The sequence below is a fragment of the Buteo buteo genome, chromosome 1, assembly GCF_964188355.1.
Source record: "Buteo buteo chromosome 1, bButBut1.hap1.1, whole genome shotgun sequence".
NCBI classification, from domain to species: domain Eukaryota; kingdom Metazoa; phylum Chordata; class Aves; order Accipitriformes; family Accipitridae; genus Buteo; species Buteo buteo.
The window spans coordinates 85,539,843-85,563,294 of NC_134171.1; the positions used below are offsets into that span (position 1 = coordinate 85,539,843).

General features: G+C 44.6%; 1 long non-coding RNA gene across 2 annotated transcripts in view; it reads left to right on the top strand.

Moving 5' to 3' along the window:
• The window catches only part of LOC142036517 (uncharacterized), a 344,042-nt gene that overhangs the window by 20,775 nt on the left and 299,815 nt on the right, over positions 1–23,452 (top strand). For both annotated transcript variants that reach the window (XR_012652165.1, XR_012652164.1), the window contains exons 4-6: positions 3,472–3,609; positions 4,653–4,769; positions 5,127–5,238. This is a non-coding gene — a long non-coding RNA (uncharacterized LOC142036517). The remainder of the gene's footprint in view (positions 1–3,471; positions 3,610–4,652; positions 4,770–5,126; positions 5,239–23,452) is intronic.

A 23,452-nucleotide genomic window follows, 5' to 3' on the forward strand; every position in this document is an offset into this window, starting at 1 on the left:
TGACTAGATACCACTCGCTGTGAGGGCGATTGCTGCAGTGGCAGGTAGCACAGACAGGATGCTGTGCCTAATGTTCCCTTTTCAGGCTACGGTCTCCGTTTCCAACTAATAACTCCTTTTACTGCTTCTAAATGCATGTGGCCTCATTTTCCCTGTCAAACAAGGGGGAAGGCATCTTGAGGCTTTGCAATGCCATTCTCTGCAAGCGGTGGTGTGCTAGAAGAGGGCACCTGGGTGCCAGCTTGGGGCAAAGCGTTATAAATATTGGCAATGAGGACACCAGTTCACAGGTGTTAGAACACAGGCACTTGCCTGGAATATTCTCGACCACCTACTTAGTACCTGCGTCACCTTGGCCTGCTAAGAGCAGAAACTGGAAACGAACAGAGGTGAGTATAGCAAATTCTGTTATAGCTGGTTGTTGGCATCGCTATGCAGTTGAGCACTGCAGTTACTGCAGGGGAAACATTAACAAATATTGACAAGACTTTGTCTCTGTACTCAACAGTACAATCTCCGGGACACCATTGTTTGCTGATAATGTTGATTTTTCAAACATAGTTTCTTACGGCTCTGTTCCCTAACGTTTCTGTGAGAGATGTTTAAATTAGCTTAGACTAGAGGTGCCATCACAAATGTTGTCAAGCAAGTAACGTAATTTTTCTCGTTTAGGCCTGGCCTTGATGACACATGGACCTTGTCCATTGGTGAGGCTTAGAGCCAATAAACATGACTGGCAATAACAGTGCCCGTTTGCTTTCCTTTGTAGTCCCTTTGGATTGTGAAATGTTGCGAGATGATTTGGTAATAGCTGAACTTGGCCCTTTCCTCTGGCTCCTTCTGTGATGCTGAAGTCCCAACAGTGGAAAATTGATTTTCGATCAGTACATTTGTTTGTGTTCTGTAACATTTCGAGGACACTATTGAAGTTGGAGTGCATCCTCTAACTTCTGGTCAGTAGCTTGTAGGACAGGCTGAAAATGTGCAAAGGGAAGGTCATAGTTGTGTATTTTTCTCTTGGAAAAGGCAATTGGTGAGGGGACTGACCTTGGGCAAATTACTCCTGCTCCAGCATTACTTGCCATCTCTATTTTGGCAGTTGTCTGTGGAGGAAGGTGTCTACAATGTTCCTGTAGCGCTTAGCACACTCGGGCCTCCCCAGACACTCCGGAGTCACAATAAAATTTTAAACACAACTTAATTTTTTAAAATTAATTATGATTGATGTGTGGTTTCTGGTGTATCTTGAACACCTTAGACTGTGTTTGGCTATTGGTCATATTAGAAAAGGATAAAACAATTTTGTCAGACTTCATAGGGTTTAAGGAAACTTTGTCTGTGGTTTCCCTTAACTGGACTTTGGTTGAGAGTTTAAAAGGGGGAGAATGCCTCGAACCGCCTAGTAGTTTTCCCTCTTTCCCACTAGATGGCCAGTTGTGTTAAGGCCAAGAACCATCTTCTGTCTTGACGTCTGGGAGGCCCTTGGTGAGAAGCATATGTCTCTATCTGCTAAAGCCCGGATGCAAAACCTAGACACAAAATGTGCTGTTTAGGCAGGACGCTTTCAGGCAATACCCTGCTGGGTCATAAATAAATTTTTCCATCACTTATGAGTTTCATAATCTCTCGTTCCCAATAGAAATAATATTCAACAGTAAAAGCGAGGGACAACACATCTGTTAGGAGGTCAGGAACTATAATGAGCAGCGTCCCTTGAAACTGTATTTGAGACAGGAGAGCAGTATAGAGCAATGTTTTCTTATTTGCTCAGTTTCCTTTTTTTTTTTTTCTTCCCCCTTAAAATGGCTTGGCACCAGTTTATGCTTCATATGAAATATTTATTATTGTCTTATTTACATTAATTTTGAATGCTTGATCAGAAATCTGATCTCTCTCTAGTTTTTATGCTCACTTCCCAATAAACCAATTAAAACCCAGCTGCTATGCAGGAGAGAGCAAGTATGAGTCAGATCCTCTTTCCAAGGATTGTTCTTTTATAGATTGCTCTTGTGTCCTATTTGCCTGGCAGGAATTTAATTCTACTGAAGGAAAAGACAAACATCTAATATTTCACTCGGGGATGGAAAAATCTAAGAATCCTTATGGTTTCCCAGAAACCGTTCTGGTAAATGCTTTTAGGGAAAGCAATAGCTGCGCTTGTTATCCACCTGCTCTTCTCAGTATGTACAGAACCAGATACTTGGTCATCTTGTATTATCTGATCCCTCTCACGGATTTGACTTCACAACAGGTGCTGTTTGTGTATTCACAGAGGTGCAATTAAGTTGGCTGTCCAAGCTCATCCTGGAGGCCCGCGTTTGTGCAGAGAGATTAGGTTTGAGCTGAGGACTCCCTTTCTGCTTGTGGCCAGATGTTAACAAATTTCAGTGCCTCAAGATGCATCTTGGACACTTGTGGCATTGCCAGAAGTAATGAGGGCGCCGATTCCCACAACTTAGGTTTTTTGCTCTAGAACTGCATTTTCATAGTTTTTAGTCTAGGAAGATCACAGTTTGGGCAAAAGCGATGGTTTCTGTTGCCCTGCTCCGCAGCTTTGCAGTCCTTTGTACCCCCTAGCGATCGCATTCCCTTCCTTTCAGTGGACTGTCTTCTCCGCAAACTCTAGCCAGCTTGGTTGTCTCAGGGAACGTATTTTGTCTGCGTTTCCCCTTACTTGCCTTTACCCTTGACAGCAAAGTGCAAACACACTCTCCATGGGAGATGCACATAAATGAGGGTTCCCTGTACAGTGCAAGCTGAAGAGCAAAAGGCCTTACAGCTGGGAGCAGTCCATGAGAGTGGGACTTTCACTTAAATAAACACTGAGCTTTTCTGACGGCGCCCGAGCCAAGCAAGGAATAAACTGGTGTGAGCAGGCACGGGGCTGGGTGGGCCGAGTGGTGTGTTTATGACAAAATGGTACCAAGGTGCCAGCTTGCTGCTACTTAAGAGAGTGCTGCAGAATGTAATCTGGTTTTTGAAATCAGACAGAGAACGGGACTGTGACTCTGGGTAGATGCCATTCTTAAATAAGTTCAGTCTGAACAGAAAGAAAAAGCTGCAATTTTCCATGGTAGAAGACCCCCCCAAAATGTCAGTACTGAGTCATTATTTATTTCCCAAGCTATCCTCTTCCTGCCCCAGTGGGCACTTACGGACTGCTGCTTTGCAGTCTCGATCGTCCCTGCGTGTCTAGTTGCCAACCACGAGGACTTGGGGATCCAAATGTCCCGTGAGGCTGTTGCATTTTTGTTACATCTCTTACTTGGAGCTGAGCGTTGTTTTGCCGATTCAGGCTTTCTTGGGTGTCATTCCAACTGTTCTACTGATGACAAAGAGCAGTCTCTCTTTTAGCAGATGTAACTGTAAACACCACCAGGAAAACAGACTCCTGAACGTGGTGATGTTTATTGTGGAGTAACACATGCTGACTGTGGGTGCCTTGGTAACAGCCTTGTATTTCTGTTTCAGGCTCTGCTCATGGAAGAGGGGCTTCCGTGGGAAATCCTGTGGGGCGAACCTGTTCGGTCCCATCCTGATTGCAGTTTCCTTTTTCAGCTTTTTGTCATCTGAGGAAACACGTTGTCAGAGAAGCCTTAAAGCAACCATGTGAGTTCAGCATGGAAGATGTCCCTTATTCTAGCTGTGTGTGAACATGCAAGCTGCAAATTACGCCTCCATCCCAGGTCTCCGTTGACCGCAGGGGCTCAGAATTTTAAAAGCTCAGCTAATAATTCTCTCAGTCGGCGCAGATCCAGTTAGCCTCATGGCAATGAAAACATGTTTTGCGTATGTTTAGGACCGAATACTAGTCTCAGCTAAGGCAGCAGCAGTTTTGCTATTTAGTTCAGTGGGACTCTACGCTTTACCCTTGTCGCTCCCCTTTTTTTTCAATAAAAATTGAAGTCTAGCTGTAAGTCTTACTATCAGGTAGCAAAACCCAAGTGAACTGAATCGTCTCCTCCATGCCTTTTTATGTTAATACAATTGTACATCTTGTAAGTGGCTATTTAAACATAGCCCTGTATTGATGTAAGGCAGAGACAGAAGCTCCCAGGGTAGTGGTTTTCAAACTGGGATCTGTGTACTGCTGTTTTGTCTGTATACTTCAATCTGTGGAAGGTATTAAAAAAAAAAAAAAAAAAGGCTACTCCAGTGAAATGTTGAGGGGTCTGCAAAAAGGCAGACATTTTTATGGAGCAAATCGTGCTGATTTTCATGGGGGTTACTGTAAAAAATTTCATGGGTCATTTTGAAAAATATTTTGTAAAGAATCTTTCCTAATTACACAAAACAAGTGCCTGGCTTCACAAAGGCCTACTCACATGAGTGGTCTCTTGACAAGATCCATTTTAAGTCAAGAGAATCACAGGACTTGAAGGTTTTAATGATTTTCCAAAAACTTCTTAAACAGTACAATTAAATACGTATTCCAAGAACAAAATTGTTGTTCAAGTTAAATATTAATTCATCTAAAATTGACATCTTGATTATTTTGTCTCATACGTGGGCAGGATTAGGCAGTGGGCATTTGAATGTCTTGACTGCACAGATGCAACTACATCATATGGTCTTAGTGCTTGCTCAAGTCTCGATCCTAATTCTACTGGTTTTAATAAATGGAATTAATGATCTCGTTTGTGTCATTTCAGAAAAATCCTGGATAATTTTAAAGATGAAAAACTGCCAGCAATCCCCTACTGCAATTTAACTTAACCCCAAACTTCTTCCTTTACAAAATACGACAAAGAATGAAGAGCACGCAGGAGGTAAACAACCACAAAACAAAACCCCCAAACGTACAACAGCAGTTCAGGGTAAAAATTTTCTTTTTATGTTTAAAGGGTGCTGTTAAGTGTTTTGGATTAAACTTCCTATGAACCGTTAAATTTTGAGCGGTATTTCCACAAGTTATTTTTTTCACGTAAGTTGTTACCATGTGCTAGAACAGGCTGGTGTATTGTCATTCAAATATACATGGTGTGTTCCCATACCCAATGCACCCATGTGTTTGCAGCAGTGTTGTGGCTGTGACAGTGTACAGTGCTCATGTGTAAAAGCAATTGAAAGGACTGACAAGCAGGAGAAAAAAAAAAATCATATATGTGAACATCATTTTATTTTAGGTTTCTTCATTGCATTTCCCGCTGGACCCAAAGGAAACTTAATCTGCATTTTCTGTATGACATGATGGAAGCTATGGAATTTTAAACTTTCTTGACGGCCTGCAAGACAGGGGTAAGGCTAAGGAAAACCACCTTGGCTGTGGTTGTTGGCATGCTTTTATACTGTATGCAAAACTTTGCTTTTCTTGTTTTAGAGGAAAGAGAAAGATCTTTTCCCTGTACTTTTAATCGTAAAAGGCCACATTCATTAAGGGCTTGTCTCTGCTTAGCATCCTCGATGGGAAGAGCATATCCTGCTTGAGTAGGTTTAAGAAATGTGCTCAGAGGCTCGGACTCGCTCCTGTGTGGAGTTGACACTCACTGTGCTGCTGTTTCCCCCGGCTAGTCTGCATTTAGTCAGCTAGGCTTTTCAGAGAGAAAGCAGTTGAAAGCACCAAAAAGCTAAGATGCTGTGACAGGATCACTGAACTTCAGGAGACTGGCCCTAAATGAGAAAGGTGAAAACCAGATCTGAACGCCCCTCTTGTCTATTTCAGAATAGGGGGTCAGAACTGGAAATAATCCATGGAGCTCATAGCATTCCTCAAAAAAACCCCCAACCAAACAAAACCCTGCGCAACCCCTGGTGTTGCCTTATCTATCCCTTCCCCTTGCTTCCCTCTGTCAGTCCACCGCCACCCCCCCTCCTCTGCACGCACGCTTCTGTCTCTGTATTTTCCATCAAAGGTGGCAATGCCTCCTGCCTGCCAGAACGACAAGATGGCTCAGTCGCCCTGCAGTCAATCAGACAGCTTGGCTTGCACGGGAGAGCTGGGCCAGCCGAGTCACATTTTGACCTCCTTCATCTGCTCCTCTGAAAAGTTTTGGATCCACACAAACTCCTAATAGCATGCTGCTCCAGAGCCCCCGCACAGCTCCAGGAGCTCCAGGCGGGGAACGGCAGCCTTAGCCCCCCGGCGCCCGGTACGGCTGGTCGAAGGGCCCCTCGGCTCCTCTGAAACGACGCCTTTCTTGGCCGAAACCGCACGCCGCCAGCAGCCCGATTTGTCCTCGCAAGCCTTTTTGACGTGACCTTTGTTTTGGAAGCGGGTAGCGCACTTCTCTCTTGTTCAATCCTCTTCCTCCCGCCTGAATCATTTTTGGCCAGTGCTCCTGGCAAAGACCCATCCTAAACCCACCACAGCTGTAGGCTCTGTCAGTGGGGACAGCTCAAGAGGAAGGCCTGGCGGATTTGGGGCAGGAGTGGAGCATTCGGCCGAGCCTGTAATCAGCGGGTTTTTGTTTTTTTGTTTTTTTTGTTTTTTTTTTTACTTAGAGCGCAAGAAAACGGGCGGCGTGTCCCTCCTTCCAGCTTTCTGGGGGAAGCAGCCCTTTCCCGCCTCCCGGCATTCGATGCGCGCGGGCCCTCCCTTGCAGCGGCCGCCCGGCGCCGCGCCCGCCCGGCCGCGCGCCTCGTTTAAACTGAGGCGGCCGTCGGCCGCGAGGGGGCCAGCTGCGCCGTGCTGATCCCCCTCAGGGGGGCAGCGCGCGGGAGCCGTTAGCGTGAGGAGAGGAGAGGAGAGGTGAGGTGAGGGAGGGTTCGTTCCCCTTCGCTGTGAGGCAGCGTGCTCAGCGCTGGCCGCCCGCGCAGAATGTTCTGGAAGTGGTCTGAGGGGGAGGGCGGGCAGCCCGGTAGCACCATTCCCGCGCGTCACGATGAGCCCGACGAGAATTTCTGGGTAAGAAAGCTGCAGGTGCTGGGGAAATGAGTCCTTTTCAGCACCTTTTCAGGGTGGGGGGTGGGCTGGGTGTCCTGGGAGGTTAAGTCCTGGTTACAGTTTCTTTTTCCCAAGTAAGTCTAATGGCCCCATTTCCTTCCTGCTACCTCTGGGAGCTGAGGCTTGTAGATTGCGTTTGAGGGAAGTGAGGGTTTAGCCCTATTGGAAGCTATATGTTTGGAAACAAAGTGTGCTGAAAGGGGAGCAGGCTGTGACACGCTGTGAAAGGCTGGAAACATTTCTGTATCTTATAGTCTGGCTAATAAAGAAGGGATTTAGGTCAAGTTTTGTGTTTTTGCAAAACGGGTTAAGTCTGCCCAGTATTGTGCAGTGGCTCTGCTTATGCTAAGAGGCCTTAAATCTCCTTTTCTGCAGTAGTAGCTTTTCTTTTTTTAACAGGCTTACCTGCTGTGCTTTCAGGTAGGTGAGGAAGGTTTGTGCCAAGGAACTTTCCCTCTAAACCTGCTCTTCAGAGACTTCATTTTAATAATTGGATTTTTCTCTTGTTATGTTCCATTTTATAAATATTACTTGTGTAAGAGCACCAGGGAAGGGTTTTCAGCACTGCCCTATATACTGTTTCAATTTCAGATGATTCTAAGGTGGTATGTAGTAATTCATAAATTGTGCATTAATTCTCCCAGCTTTCTAAATCTCAATGTAAAAGCTCTGTGTGAAATCTGTTCTACAGTGGTTAATTAAGAAAAGGAATGAGCACTTGTTCATGGCTTTTTATTTTGGTGGATATAAAAATTGTTGAGACTCTTCTCATTTTTCTGGTCTGTCTGTATCCTTTTATTCTGGTTGCTCAACTGGCAGTTTAATTAATGCATTAAATAGAGATCAGATAGCAGTATATGTTTGTGGAGTGGATTGGACTGTTGTAGCTTTCTTTCGAAGCAATGGTTTGTTTTAAATGTTATCCACTGTGGTGTTACAGTCGGAGACCCCTTTGATCACGATGTGTGAGATGACCTCACTGCTGCTCCAGTAGGTGAGGAGAGCTCATCCATGTGAGTTGAATTCAGTTAATAGTTTATTATATGAAGTGATGTTTCTGTGAAGCAAGCTATTCCAGGTCATTTAGAACTGTCCATGTCTAGTTACAGTATATGTAAAGTAATTTGATGTCTGCTACTACAAATGCAAGGGTTAAAAATAAACTCTTAATTGATAAGGAAGTATACCTTCTCTGTGCCACAGCTTGGTTTCAAGAAGGATGAATAGCTTCAAAAATATGGGGGTTTTATTTAAAAAAAACACAACAAAAACCCAAAGACAAAACCCCAAAACCAAACCCGGAAAAAACCCAAATGCACAAAAACCCTCAACAAACAACAAAACTTTTCAGTGAAAGTAGAGTGGGACTGGTTCAAGATCTTTTTTTTTCTGTTAGGATGTTTCTTTATGAGAGTAAGCTTTGCACGCTTTCAGGTGTTTAAAAAGTATTGGTTTCTGGTGAACACTGAACAGAGTGAATGTTTGGGCTTTTATTCTTTTGGTGATTTTTTTTCTTGTTTTGTTTCCTGTTTGTGGGGTGTAGTGCAACAGAAAAAAGAAATTAAAGCACTAGGTGTTTGGGTATTTCTGAGATAGAGCCATCCTGGGGGATCTGCTGCCTGAAGTAAATGGCACAGGTGGATATGGTAAAGAGTATAAGAAGTTTTTAAGTTAAAGAATAGGAAACAGGTGCATGTGCTCATCAAAGAGTAGGCCTTCAGGAATGTTTCTTTTCTTTCTTAGAGATAATAATAAATTCATATTTATGGTTAGGGAAGGGCCAAGTTCCATGAAGGGGCTGCAGTATTGTTCCTGTACTGACAGGGAAGCAGTGTCACGGGGAAAGAGACAGCAGCATTGTTTTTGTACTGAGATGTGAAGCAAGGAGGTAATTATGACTTCATCAGTTAAGTGTCAGTCATTCTGTCTCTTTCTGTTTTGACACATTCAATTCTAGTGACTGGTGGTAAAGAAGATGAGAATGTTAGGGAGGTTTGAAGGAGAAATTTTAATGGGGGGAAGCAAGGGGAGAAAAAAAACCTGTCGAAGACAATTTCTGGCAGGCAGTTGGGTTGCTGGTGCAGACAGATTGGCTGATGTTGATTGTTGACAGCTTCTGCAGCTTGCTAATTACAACTGTAAAAAATTCAGGTGAATGACAGTAACTTGAAATGTTAATTCTGCTTTTTTTTATTTTGCAGCTGCAACTGTTAGTTGGCTATCGCTGTAATTGATGGACACTGCCAGTTGCTTAGACAGATGGAAATTAATACTTGTGTTACCATTGGAACTCACTATCACAGTCACGTTTTCATTAGTCTCCTGCACTGAATTAATGTGTACAAGATAGTGTGTATAGAAGGAGCAAATGCAACTTCTACCTGCAGACCAGCCAGCGGCACTGTGGTCATTGTGTGGCTGTGCAGGGTCGTGTATCTCTAAGCCGTGGTAAAAGATGGTGAGACTGGGTTAAGGAAGTAGTTCGTTAGCTCTGCATTCCTGTGGGCGCCATGGGTTGAGCCACCTGAGAGCTGGGCAACTGCTTTTTAAGGTTTGTGATTTATTCCGGTCACTAGGCTGGCCTTGGGAGGGACAGTACGGATGTGGGGAGGAGATGACTGCTCAGTGGTCCCCTGCACGAAGTGGGTTGAGACTGGAGTAGTTTTCTAGAAGTGTTGTCTTGAATCTGATGGATGTGGGAAGTCTTGAAGTGTAGCAGTAGCATGGGTTTTCCCGCTGATGCCAAAACTCCACTCTGCCTTGAACGAAAGCGGAATGGCTGGAACAAGAAGGAATTGATGTGCCTGTTTGCATTGAAGGCATGCGCACTGGAGGCGCGGGGGGGGGGTGTGTGTGCTTTCCAACACCAAATAAACAAAGTACGGTCCAGTTTGTCTTGAGGCTGGAAGGAATGAACTCTGAATAAAGGAAGCTTCCCTGCAGTGACAGTACCTGAGGTGGCCTTCATGTACAGGTTGTTTCTGCACAGTATTCTTCAGTAAGGGTAGTGGTTTGTCTGTATTTCACCTGGCTGTCTATTTTCACAAGATTTAAAGGCTGTATATTTTTTCGATGTTGTAAGCAGAGATTCCCTCGAGTCCTAAAGCCTGTGTCAGGAAGCAGCAATGGAGATTTTGGCTCTCTTTTTGTTTTTGTATGTCCATTAAATATTTGAAATGAGTAAGTATTTCTTTTTCTATGCTTAAATGAATTGAGACTAGACCTGTCAATTTCTGCTCAGGTTATGCACAACTAAGAAAAGTTCTTTGTCTTTTGAATTGTTTCAGTGATGCCATACAGGCAACTGAAAGTATGCCAGGCTCTTTGAGCTGGGATTGTGGCCTTCTCAGGTGTGGTGTGTGTTTGGTTTGTTTTGAGGGTGATAGCTATTGCAATACAGCTGCTGTTTGTGTTAGGCCTGTGCACCCCCTTCAGTTCTATGGCAGTTTATCGAGGAGACCATCTGATTTTACTTCGTGCTTTAACGTCCTGACTTAGCAATGTCTCTAGTGAGTGATTTGAAGAAGCAAGCTATTTAACTTATTTCAAGCCCCAGAACTTCAGTGTTTTCAAATGTTCCGTTTCTCCTATTTCAGTGAAGAAGGCTTATTGACTATAAGACCCTGAAAAATGTTTTCTGGATGTGAGTGTGCAGCTGCAGATGTTACCAGAGCTTAGAAGAGAAAAATACTTGCATTCCAAAATACTGGAGCTGTCCATCCAACATAGAGCAGATGACCTGCTTGCTAGGCTAGTGCATGCAAGAACAGGTCCTCCATTTTTCCTCAACTTCTGACAAAGGTTAGATGTTGTTAAAAATAACCAGAATAATGTGGCGGTCTTTTAAGATTTGTGTCAGAGTTGATGGAAACTTGTGGCTTAACTTGTTCATAATGGGAAATGCAGCTGTGATCTTAGCTCGTGTCTCTGAATTGTAGATGCCTGCACATCGTGTGCGTTGGAAACTATAATGCTGGTTGAAAGGAAAATGCCTAGAGGTCTACAGGTAGGGTAAGTAAAAGCAGTTAATTATGTCAAGGAATACGCAGAGGAAAGGAGCAGTGAGGTGAGGTTTTCCGAAGTAGAGGTGTGATACTAAAGGTGGAAGAAACAGATTGAGAGGTCTTTGACTGACTTGCAAGTGGGCCTGCTTTTGCTGTGTGGTGGTGGGGCGGAGGGGCTGGTTCAGGTAAAATCCTGCTCTCTGAATATGGACTTGCTTCAGCCTCACAGGGCTTGGTTGCTGAGGAAGGAGGTAGTGGCTCAGTTTATTTCTCTGAGGACTTAGTCCTTTCTGAGAGGTTCAGTCTTGTGGGGGTAAAGCAAGTCGGTGCATGCAAAGAGCTCCTCGCATGCAGCGAGGGAGCACCGCAGAAGTGTTAGTCAAACAAGTTGCTGAAACGTTGGCTACTCTTGAACTAGGAAAGTAAGTTCGTAAATTCTGAGCCCTCTGAAGCTTGCTTTTTTTTTTCTTTTTTTTTTTTTCTTTTTTAACAGTTTGCAGAACAGTTTGCTTCAGGCTGGTGAGGACAGTGGTTTCCTTGGTGTTCAGAGACTGGCGAAGTGAAACTCTCTTCCCTGGAGGCGTTCATGAGCTGTATTTAGAGGTAGGCTGACAGAACTGATAGCAGCTCAGCTCCAGGTGCAAATGTATCTCTTGCTGTTTTGTTGCTTCTGTGGAGCGGAGGTCATGCACATGCAGTCCTCCCTCCCCATCTCTCCTGTGACCACATTGGTGCCTCATCCTAAGACCCACCAGGACTGACTGGTAATTCTGACCTGAGAGCTAAAGTGTAAGCAACTGCACAGGAGCTCTTCGCTGGCCTGGTTAGCAGAGCTTTGATGTAAGTGTAGTTGTGCACTTGGTGTGCAGCACAGGAGATGTTCCTACACTAAAGGTAGGATTGTGTTGCCCACTGCTATGCCAATTACTGGATATTAATGGCAGGATAGCATGCATATGCCTAAACTGGGAAGCAGAAGGTTAATAGACGAACAGCACCAGAAGATCCCATTTATCAGTTTCTATTTATCTCTCCTTGGGAGGTGGCAGGTTTACAGTAAATACCTTCTGTCCTCCTAATTTCCTAATGATGGGGATAATGATGGAGAATGGTGAAGTCATTAACTGGGACAGCCTCTGTGCATCACTCTGTCAACCACATCTCTCCAAGACCTGCAATGAAAAGTGATGGGCCCCAGCTGTTCACCAGATTCTCTTCCCTTCCCCCCTCCCCATTCTCAACCCCAATTGCAGGCTTGGCAATTAAAAAAGAGGGGGGAAAAAAGAGAGGAATAAAGAGGGGAAAAAAGAAAATCCACAAACCAAAAGACAAAAGCCAGTCCCATCCTTTTCCACTGCAATGATAGCCCAGTCTGCCCTGTGCTTTGTGTGTTTGTGGGGCTGTACCACTCTGATCCTGTTTGGTGGTCTCAGTTAAGTGCAGTGGTATCCCTGGGCCTAGCGGTGTCACTTGGGCAAGGTGTGCGGTACTGGAGAGGGGAACGGTTAACTGAAATGAGCAGAACATGGAAGAAGGTTGTGCTTCTGGGACAGAGGCATTGGGTTTCCTATGTGCTGTCTTCTGCTCTTGCCTTCTGCTGAAGAACTCGTTAAATGTGTGTCGAAATGTCTAGCAGGTCTCTGCGTCTGAAACCGTCTGCTGGAGTACTGATGTGTTTTGGTGGTTAAAAAATGGATGGGCAAACAGTTCTCGGTCAAGTGGTACATCGGGTAGAACTGTGGATAGAGTACAGTAGCCAGGCTCTGTTTCTAGACCCCACACGTGAAGGTTCAAGTTCTGCAACACAAAGATGTCCCTGAAACATGAACCAAAGTTCAAATGAAAATTTACCCAAGGAAATTGTTGTTTTGAAAAGATTTTTTCCCCATGGCATTTCTTTGTAGCTGACTCCAGGTTTTTTTTTGTTATATTTGTTTTGCATTTGGATAATGACTTTGACTCAATGAGTGTTTTCAGAGAGTTAAGAGTGCTTTACCTTTTGTAACAGCCATGTATTCATTCAGTGAGTGCCTGTGATTTATCACCAGTCCTATTTAAAACAATGCATTTCTCTCTGTGAGAGGTGGGAAAAACCCACCCCACCACTGGGGCAACTGTGCTTTTTCCGTACAATGAAAGGGAAAAAACTGATGCGTGCTCTCTCATATGCTTACAGTTTTCTGGTAAATCTGAGCCTGTGTGCACGTGCCTTCAAAGCAGCTTAGCTTGACCTGTTCTCTAGTGATGTACTAGTTCTTCAGTGAGATGTCTTTTTTCTTGGTTGTTATAATTCGTGAGTGAAAGCAATAGCTTTACCTGTAGCAAAGCTACGGGCACTTCCTGTGGCCTTGAGTATAGTGTAATATGGCGGAGCCATCCAGAGCTGCTGCGGGTCATGCCTTTTGCTCTTGACTGTCTGCCTGTTGTGGTGTCTGAGAGTCTGGCCTTCTGCCTTGGCACATTTTGAAAAGAGAGGCCTGCCTAAAGTGAGGTTTTCCTATGCCTCCGCCATGTGTCGGGCTCATAAAAGAACTCTTGAGCTGTGGGAGCTTTGTATTAGAAGGGTTCATTAACTTTCAAATGTTTCAATTGAGAAATTTCAGTGCTCTCAGCAACAGACCAAGGTGGCCAGCTCAGCCAAGAGTGTCCCCTGACAGTCAGGTACAGATGTGATTGCTAGTCACAGTGCCGTAAGAAACGTAATAGTGTCCCAGAAAGTGTCGTACTTGAGCTGGAGAGGCTTAAAGCAGGTAGCCCAGAGAGACTTTAAATAATTTTTATTAGGCTTTAATAGATAGGACGATAGAGGAGCCTTTAACTTGTAGCATGCCAGGAATTCAGTCTGCAAGGCTGCATAGCATGTGGGTCCCATATTTATGTGACTCATCATGTTCATTTAGCTGGCCTGGAAAATGTGACAGGAGGAAGCAAAACAGTTGTAGTGAGAGAACGGACTCTGGTACTGGCCTAGTTCCGAGCAGGTGATTAACTGTGTTCCTAAGCGCTTCAGGCCAGGATAGATCGTGATGGTACAAAGGGGCAATTTTCTGACTAATGTCTCTCTAAATGTGGTATCTGAGCAGAGAGACAGATTAAAAATGGAACAGCTCTCTTGTTTGTGAGATGTGGCATTAGACAGTTACCACATTAGACAAGGTGGAGAGTAAATGTTCCCTAAACATTTGTTTCTCCTTTATTTTCCAGTCCTAGATGCCGCTCTTGGCCATACGGACTCACAAAGTTTTTTGTGTTGGCCCAAACTGGTCTGGTAGCTGCATGTCAGGGAATCTGCTCCCAAGGGCTTTGACTTAGGTTAACGGTCTCTGGTATCTCTTGGCTAATAATATTATTTTGTATCTTCAGTCATAAGATTTTAGGCTGGGGAAAGTGATTTCACATGTAATAGTGCAGGTCACTCATCTCATTAGCCTCGCGCTGCGCTCTAGGATTGATGTTTGACCGACGTCAGTTCTCAAGCCTTGGTTTAGACTTGTGAGGACGTGCCAGTTCAGTGGGATTTGAGCCTTCCCTGGAACAAACTGTGGGGGCTCCTTGATGGTTTTGCAGCATTCTTCCTCTTGTCGAGTTGCTTTTCAGTTAGCTGGCCTTGCCTAGGTTCTCTTGGAGACAAACTAGCTAGCACTTAAAAGCAAGGCAAAGCTTTGGATTTCAGGCCTCCTGTGTTGCCTTGGTTCCCACAAGAGCTCCTAGCTGAAAATTAGAATATGCCTAGTTGTTAGTGTCTTAACTTCCTCTGATCTGGCTGTTCAGTGTCCTGCAGTACAAATATAGCAGTCCTGGGCCAGGCTCAACAGCATCAGCTGTTTTTGTGGCTAGCCTCTCAGCTTTGACACCTCAAGCATGACACAAATCAGGCTAAACAGAACATGCAATATTAAACATCTGTTGACTTCTAAATAAGGAAAATCATATTAGTCACTCTGTAAGCAATCTGTATGATAATTTCAGGAAAACATGAGGTGGCTGTTCTCTCAGTGGAAGAAATAGCTGATATATCTTTTTACATACATAAACTAACCACAGGAAAGACTTAAGAGCCTAGCATGGAGCAAAGTTTTACTTCCCTGAGGTATGTTTGGTGGAGAAAATAAAGGCAAGACAAATTGTCTGCCGCTGTGGAAATTTGTTTGGGGAGGACAATATCTACAGGACCAAATCTTGAGGAAGATGGATGCTGTTACAGATAATGCTGGTCAAGTGAAAGAAATGTCACTGGAGCATTGTAATACCTATTCAAAATCATTTTTTCAATTATGTGTAACATACAGCAGGGGATGACTTAAAAAATTATCCTAGCTGACAGCACAAAGGCAGCAAAATCTTACGCTCAAGTCCATTTTTAAAGGTGCAGAGTGTACATAGGCACTGTCTGACTATAGGTGGCGTAAAGAAAACAAAAGTGGCTGTTCATGGTGAGTGTTTAGCTCTTGTTTCAACTTGTCTAATTACTTCTATTCTAGAACTGGCTGTTACACGCAGTCGCAGCTTCCAAAGGGAAGTGTAGTGGTGCATATCTGCAGAACATTACGGATTAATCTAATGCTTTCCATCGATTTTGGTGGACTCTGGCTTCCAGAAGCTTTGTCGGAAAGGAAGCTATTAAACGTGTTTTCCTTGAGTAACTAAATTCTTAATGTCTCTGCTGGGTGTAGTATTCAAGTTTGGGTTCAGTAGCACGTGTGTCCTCTAAGTGGTAACGTTTACTGGATCTGCTCTGCCCAAGTACAGGAGAATTCATTGATGGCTGTGGAGAAATGGGAATTAAATGTAGCAGGCTTTTTTCTTCCCTGCCTCTGGCTCCAGAATGCAGGAGCGCGCTTTTTACTGAAGTATAAAAACCAAGCCGTTGCGTACTACCATGCAAGAGCATTATGGAGTTTGTGAACACATAGTGTTAGCTACTTCACAATAAGGACAATAACAATAGGGAGCTGGTAACTGTTCTTGTAAAGAGAGAAATCACTACTGCAGACAGATAGAGGTTCCAGCTGGGGCAGGAAGCCCTGTCGGTAGCAGTCAACAGTGGAAGGAACTGTGTGGTACAAAGTGCTCTCAAGGCTTGCTTGCTTCCTTGATTGTGTTATCATGTGGCCAACTCTGAATTGTGGTTATGCTTTGGGTGCTTTATCTGTATCAATAGACACAACCCCCCCCCCCCCCCCCCCCCCCAAGGAAACCATCATAAAACACAACAACCCGACCCTAAAATACTGTGATGAGGACACAGGTCAACATAGAGAAGAGCATCTCTCAGTGTGGTGGTTGGCATATAGTAACATGCACTGTTCCCCAGTGGAGTCCAGAGGAAAAACTGTTTGTGCTGGAGCCTGGACACATACTGAGCTATGTGTTGTGCTAAATGCTAATAACTGAATGGGACTGGGCTGTCTTTTAGCAGGTACGCAGAAGTCAGTGACAGACTTCAGAGCGGAGCCTTCCCATGTCCTAAGATGCCATTTTGTTTGAACAATGCTGCTGCTACTTGACAAAGTTCTTGGTGAATAACAGAATCCATAAAATTCTGTGGTGGATTTGTACCCATGGACTGCTATGAAGGATTCAGCTCTTTTAGGGAAAGCTAATGCTACTGAAAAGTAATGCCTTTTATGCCTGAAGTCAATAAAGGAAATGGAGAGCTTGCTTCTAAATGATTTTGTGTGCACGTGCAAGGGTGGGGAGGAGGAGGAGGACTGTCCATTGTGCATTCATTTCTAGGTATGCTAGGTGGAGGGGGTATTCCCCTGGCACGTGCAAAATACTCCTACTGTGAATGTAAGATCATGTCTGTTTTAAGAAGAGGCATCTAGATATCCAGTATATACAACTGCCTGTCTTAGCTCCAAAGGAGTGTCAAGTGCTGCATTTGCCATGGCGGTAGGATGTATAAAGGGAATTGCAAGAGCTATAGAGAATCCCAGGCATCTATTACTACTCTCTTCCAGAAGAGTACTGTTGTGATTTGTCTTACTAAAAAGGAAACTCCCACTTGCTGATCTCGGAAACGACACAGTATGAACCCTTCCCCTGCTGCCCTTCATACTGACTCGTAAAAATCCTTAAAATTAATTATATGGTAATGACCTGAGCTTTCACTGAGAGTTGTATTTTATTTGGAGTTTTTACCATTGCTGTGAGATTTTCATTACTCTGCGTACATCTTTTTCCCTTCCTTTCTTTGCTCCCATTAACAAAGGAAACCTATGCAGTTCTATCCTGCTACTGGGGTTTTTGTTTTGTTTTTTGTTTGTTTGTTTGTTTGTTTTTCCAGATAAACCATCTGTGACATGGAGGCCTTGAAGCCAGAAGCTCTGGCCACAATGCTCAGTAGACTATACATACAGCCTTTTCGGGGGTAACTGCTGTAAAAAATCGGCAGCACCATGGTGCAGAGTTTTGCCTGCCTATTCTGAGTTTTCTCTCCTATTCACATCATGTAGTGCATGTTCACATATTCAGTCAGCTGCAGTTGTTTTGGCTGGCTACACAGGCTAAATTTAAGACCCACAGTGAACATTTCTGTCACTTTTGCTGTTCTGGCCACTATGCTTAATCAAAGAGCTGGAAGGAAAGCGCTCATTAGAGAGGCTTTCTTTCAGTCGTACAAAAGCCTGCACTTCGCTAATAGATGCTTTAGAGAGCTCTTGCTTCTGGTTAGGGTTGGTCTACTTGACCTGATCTAGGCCTGAGGCGGAATGAAGAAAGAGCAGACTTAAAATAAACGATGCCTGAGTAAATGTGATGGCTAGAGATGAACAGGGTTTTCTTCTGTAAGGCTGCTGCTCTGAGACTGAAGAGGTTCCCTGCTCTAGCAGCAAACTGCTGGTATATACTGTGACTGAAGAGATTGTTGCAAACTTCTAGGTGAAAGTGGGAGTCTGTTCGGATTGCATTTGATATTTTTCTGTCTGTTGTTGTTACTGCTTGCATTTATAGCAAGCAGTCAGAGTCCGGGCCCCGTGGTATCAGGTGTTGGAAGAAATGAGAGTGCAAGGCAAGCTGTGTTGCAGTGCCTGCAGTCTGAATGAAGGAAGCAGGTGAACGCTGGGGAAAAATATATAAGGGGAGGCAGAGGGACATCACTGGCAGAGCTAGGAAGAGCTATCCCGTTCAGCTATTACGTAGGCCTCAGCCGAAGAGTGGTGTGGAAAAGCTAGTGTTTACTTGAAAACAGAGCATGGACAAAAAAATTCTTCTCCTGGAGATAGCTAATTCATCTGTAGTGTCTGAGGCTCTTTAACCTCTGGAGCAATGTGACTGAGTCCATTTTATATGTTTTGTAGACTCTTTATTTTAGTATCATTTTTTGTGTAATGCACAGTCCGTGGGCCTAGAAGTTGCCACCTGGGAATGTGTGAGCGGGTGAAATTATTTCAAGTGATTTGTTCTGAATAATGTCGCTACAGCTGGTGGTATTAATTGTTGGTGTGTGGGGGAAGAAGTCATGTGATGGAGGAGATCAAGTAGAGCACTTGCTCTTTCAGGATACAGGAACTGTTTCTTCTGCTTGTGGTCAGCTGCTTGAGTAAATCAAGTCTGAACAGGTTTCCTTCTGTTTTGGGTCAGAGGCAGTAGTATTAATGACAACTCAAAGGTGGAAAAATTCAAGAGTAACCTTCATAACCTTCTTGGGCAGCTCCTCATACAAGATGCGTTTGTCATGTGGAAGGCGGGTACTCGTTCTCACTGAACCCTTTGAAATGCATGTTTGGTGGCGTTAAGTAGTTAGCTTTGCAGGAGGCAATTACCTGTTTTTACTGAGGAGCAGTATGTTAAGTCATGTATTACATGTGGTAGGAAAAACAGCAGTGCAATATGTGGAGCTGACAAGCTTGCTTTGGGGGATGGTGGCTTGTAGGTGGGTGTGAATTTTTTGTGCTAGGTGGTGAAGGTGCGGAAGGACTGGAACCTCAAGGTAATGTGTTCACCTCATGCTTCTGAAAGCTAATCTTCATCCCAAGGGAAGTGTAAGAGCAGAGGTTTCAAGCTGTGTAGTTGCCTCCTGCAGCTTTTGAATAACTCGGTTGCAAAGGGTTAAGCTGTGCTGAAAGAGAATTGGAGTTAACAGCTGCTGGTAGTTGCAATGCATTGATCCTGGTGCCTGGGTGCCAGGGCTTGCTGCAAGCTGAGCAGGCTCTAGAACTGGAAGCAGTGCCTTTGTGGTCATGTGGTGGGGTCCTCTTTTCTTGTGGAAATGTGCCAGCTACAAAGCACCTAGAATTATTTAAGCAGCTGCCTGGAGAAGGGATGTAGTGAATGCAGGTCACTTACTGAATAGGTTGAAGATGGAATCCAAATGCCAATGGAGATGCAGTGAAGGAGAAAGGGGGAGGGGCAATGGGGTGTTCTTGGGATGTTTGCCAAATTCCCATGTAGCTTTCCTAGTTGGTCAGGCTTTGTCAGACATGTTGTCATGACCCAGACTGGACAGACCAGGAAGTCGTGTTTAATTCAAAATTCCCTCGGGCTAAATTAAGGTGAAACGACACCAAACGATCAGTTAAAGATTTTATTTATGACAGAAGCAAACTGAACTGAGGCGGCGTGATAGCAGGTGGCAGGGTTTCTCACAACAGGAATTGGCATAAGACTATTTCTGTAAACCCTGTAACCCAGGGTGACCATATAATGAGGAGATCCCTCCTGTTGAGTCACAAGGTTCAGAGCAGACCCCCTTGCTTTCTAGACCCCTCCTCAGAAAAGGGCCTAGGGGTGGCTGGATCCACACTTAGTCTCAGACTTCGTCAACGGTTTATGTCTTGAAACGGATGAGGTGGACGGATTGTGGAAAAGGAAAAGGAAAGAGAGAAGACAGAGAGAGAAAAAGGAAGAGAGGAAGATTTCACCGGTTCTGGGTCCAGCGTTGGTTCAGTCAGCCGAGGGGTCCAGTCCCGGTGGGCTTGCGCACATGGGGCTTTAGTTTGTGTCCTTTTATCATCCTTGCCCTTCCTTCGGGTGGGCACCCGAACTCGTCAGGTTAATGAGCAGTTTGTGAGCCTTTGGGCTTGCGGGTTGTTTGTGGAGTAACTTCTCCTTCCCTGCAGATGTGGCCAGTTTGATCTTTGCATCAGAACAGGGAGTTGTGTGCCCTCCGGCACGCCCTCCCCCTCCTGTTGCTGATGTCTGAGCTGATGGGCTTTTCACCTTGGTTCCTTGCTGTGGAGGGTTTGTCTTTAAGCAGAACTTGCCCCAGCACAATGTTTGAGACATAAACTCTTTCAGCCTGTCACACGTCTCAGTATGTTTGTCCTGTCAAGAGTGAGTGCAGAGATGAAGGGACAGATGGGGAAAGGAGACAAAGAATATAAGGGAATGTACATGATCTGACCCAAGGGACCTGTTAAGTTTAAGTTTCTTTGTTAAGAGTTTCATAGTGTATTAGTGGCTGACCTTGCAGAGAGGATTTGTAAGTACTTACCCCCTCTCCTTTTTCTTTGCTTTTTGCTTTTTATCTTCTTGCAGAGCAGTAGAGATGCTTGACTCCAGAGAGCTCCTGTGGGAATCAAATTCTTAAGACACAGCATTGCTCTATGAAGAGAGATGGAGGAAGTTGTGAGGATGGGAATGGGAGGCAGGTTTGTCAGGAGTAGTTATAGGACTGATCAGAGTAGGATGGGAGGAAGTAATAGCCTCCTGAATAGGATAAGCTTGTCATTTCAGTGAATGACGTAGAGCATCAGAGTGCTTGGAACCCACAGTGGTGGGACCTGTACGCATTAAGAATTGATCTCTGCTCAGAGATGCTGAAGTTGCACGAAGGACATGAAGAACTAATCTCTGTTCCTGTTCCAGACACAAGGAAGGCTGCAGGCTCCCTCAGATTGTGGGAGGGGCTTTCCCCACTTTGCAGCAGGTAGCGGGAATGGGACTGGAACTCAGGTTTCTGTATGGTCTATGTGGAGCTATAAATGCAGCAAAGAAAGGAATAGCTCTCTTCTGTTTCTCTTGATCATGCTGTGTCTACTTTGGCTTAGCCGCATGTCTATTACCAGAGGTTCCACGTGGGATGCTCCCAACTGAGGGACCTGCAACTCTGCAGAAGAGGTTAACAGAAGGGTTATAGAAAATGAATTAAGTAGGCCACCAGGAAAGGGGGAAACTTATTTCCAGCTCTTCTAAGGCACAAGCCGAATCCTCACCAGACTAAGTGTGATTTGGTGTCATTTGTGAGCACAGGACTGGAGGCCTTGTCGGAAAGAATACCAGTGATGCCTTGAATAGCCCCATGTAACTTAAATACTGTGAGGATGGCAGAAGCCTGGGCGAGGAGCTCGGGATTACTGTGAGAATGTGCAGTTGGGAACAGTGCGGGGTCGTTGCCTTGCTAAAGTTATGTCAGAATCTTCCCCTACCATGGTGGGCTCCAAATATATGACAGAACTGTCCCGAGGAGTGAGGGTTTTTCTGTCAGATGTCTGCTGTCTGTCTTTTATGTATTGAGGGGACAGGGACCTTTGTTTTGATGGCAGAGGACCCTTAGACAAGCTGTCTGCCTTGATATGTACAGATGACTTTATGTGCTAGAGGTGGAAGGTGTGGCTGAGCAGCGGGAGGCAGCCGTTGAGGTCTCCGGGGAGCAAAGCGCTGGTTTGCAGATAGGTCTGACTGAGTGATGGCTTGTCAGACACAAGGGGAGTCTGGACAAGTGCCTGGAATGGAAACCCGTTGGGAGTTGTTAAATACAGAAAAGCCATCCTGAGCTCAAGAAGTCCCAGAGCTGCAAGTTGTTAGGGACCAGGACCGTGTTCTGAATGAGTGTCCCCGTGTGCCTGCTTTATTCTTGTATCCTTTGCAAGGTATCCGCTTCTGGCCTCTGTTACAGTATGCTGGGCTAGATGGCGTGAGCCACAGCAGATGTTCTTCTGAAAAACAAAATACTGCAGAAACTGTGTAAGGCCAAGAGAGCTCTGAATGCTTCCAAAATACATCCACGGCTTCTTAGTGACTTAGCTAAATTTTACTGACTTAATGGCTGTTGAAAGAAAGCAAAGAACTGTGGGGGTTGTGGAGAGGGGGTGCAGATGACTCTATTCCCCTGACCCTTAAGGATCCTGGGCCAGCGGTGGTGGTAGACGGGCGTAGCCTCTGTGAGTGGATCAACCCAGATCCAGACAGAGTGGGATATTTGAGTTAGCGGATGACTCCTTGAGTATGCAAAAGTTCATAAAGATATCAGAGCTAATGATGAATGAAATGTCATGTGTTCTGATTACCTGAATGACTCTGGCAGGCTTGAATGAAGACTTTGTTCTTTTGTTTTGGTTATGGCCTTGTCCCCAGTTTTGTGGTCACCCGACATTGCTCACCTTTTTGCTGGAAGAGTTATGTAAATGATACTGTGGCTTGTTCCCTGAGATAATTAACTGTTGCTTTTTAACGGCTGTGTTGTGACTCTCACGTGCTAGTCTGCAAGTTCTGTCTTATGCTGTCTCTAGCCTTGCTGAAGATTAGGTCCCACTACACTTTGCTTGACAGTGGTGTATTCTTGCAAAAGAGGTGAAGCTGTGGGTGACCTTCAAGTCAGTAGAACACGGCTGTTGCTCAGGTTCTAGTACTTGCTGAAGCAACAGTTGCAGTGTTTGTATGTGAAGTATCATGTTAATTATACGCAATCTTGAGTCAAAATAAGCACGGATAGACAGTAAGGGATATACTTGCAAAAGCAACGTACAGCACGAGCGTGCTTTTCAGGCCTCGTGTGGCAGGAAAAAGGGCAGCAGAAGGCATAGTGGTCATATGGGGGAGGAAAAATGAAAGGGGGCTTTTCATCACACAATTATTCTACTGTAAGGCTTCTTCTGAATTGGTGAAATTCTAATGCATCGTTAATGACAGCCTGTGGCTTCATGGCACTGGCTGCAAAGTGCTAAGGTCAGGAGTATAGGTGGCAAAATGAGCTCTCTGATCAGTAGAGAAAGGAGAGTTGACTCGGATGTAAGACAAGAATGTCGCTGGTTTACTGTTAATTGCTATTTTTTATTGTGGAAAGGACAAAGCAAAACTAGAAACCCATATTTACTCTTGCATGAGCTGCCTTTTCTTTTTCCCAGAATAGACCATCTGTAGCCCCACTTAACTACAGAAGAGTAGCTGCGGGCAGGTATGTCCACAGAGTCTTACTCTGTAATATACGTAATATAGTTCTTCCGTGGATTATATGGGTGTATAATGGTTGTGGCTTTGCATTTTCCTTTTTGCCTGAATGCTTATTTGTCTGATCTGATAGACCCTAGAAATCTCTGAGGAGAAGGCTGCATTAATTGCTGGCTGTCGGGGAGGATGAAAAAGCAATGGGTAGTCCTGGGTTGATCCAGATACAGCTGCCATCGTTAGTTTCCATCATTTTTTCTAATGTCTATGTGAGACTTCTATACCTGGGTTAGGACTTGATCTATCTTTTGTCTGTGAAACCTTGTGTGGGCCCCACCCCCATGGTCCTGTCAAAACAGCAAAACAGTATGTGATGATTTTGTGTCGTGCAGCCAACACAAAGGAAAAGAGTATCTTGAATGACAGGCATTAAATCCAATAAGAAGGAGACGTTCAT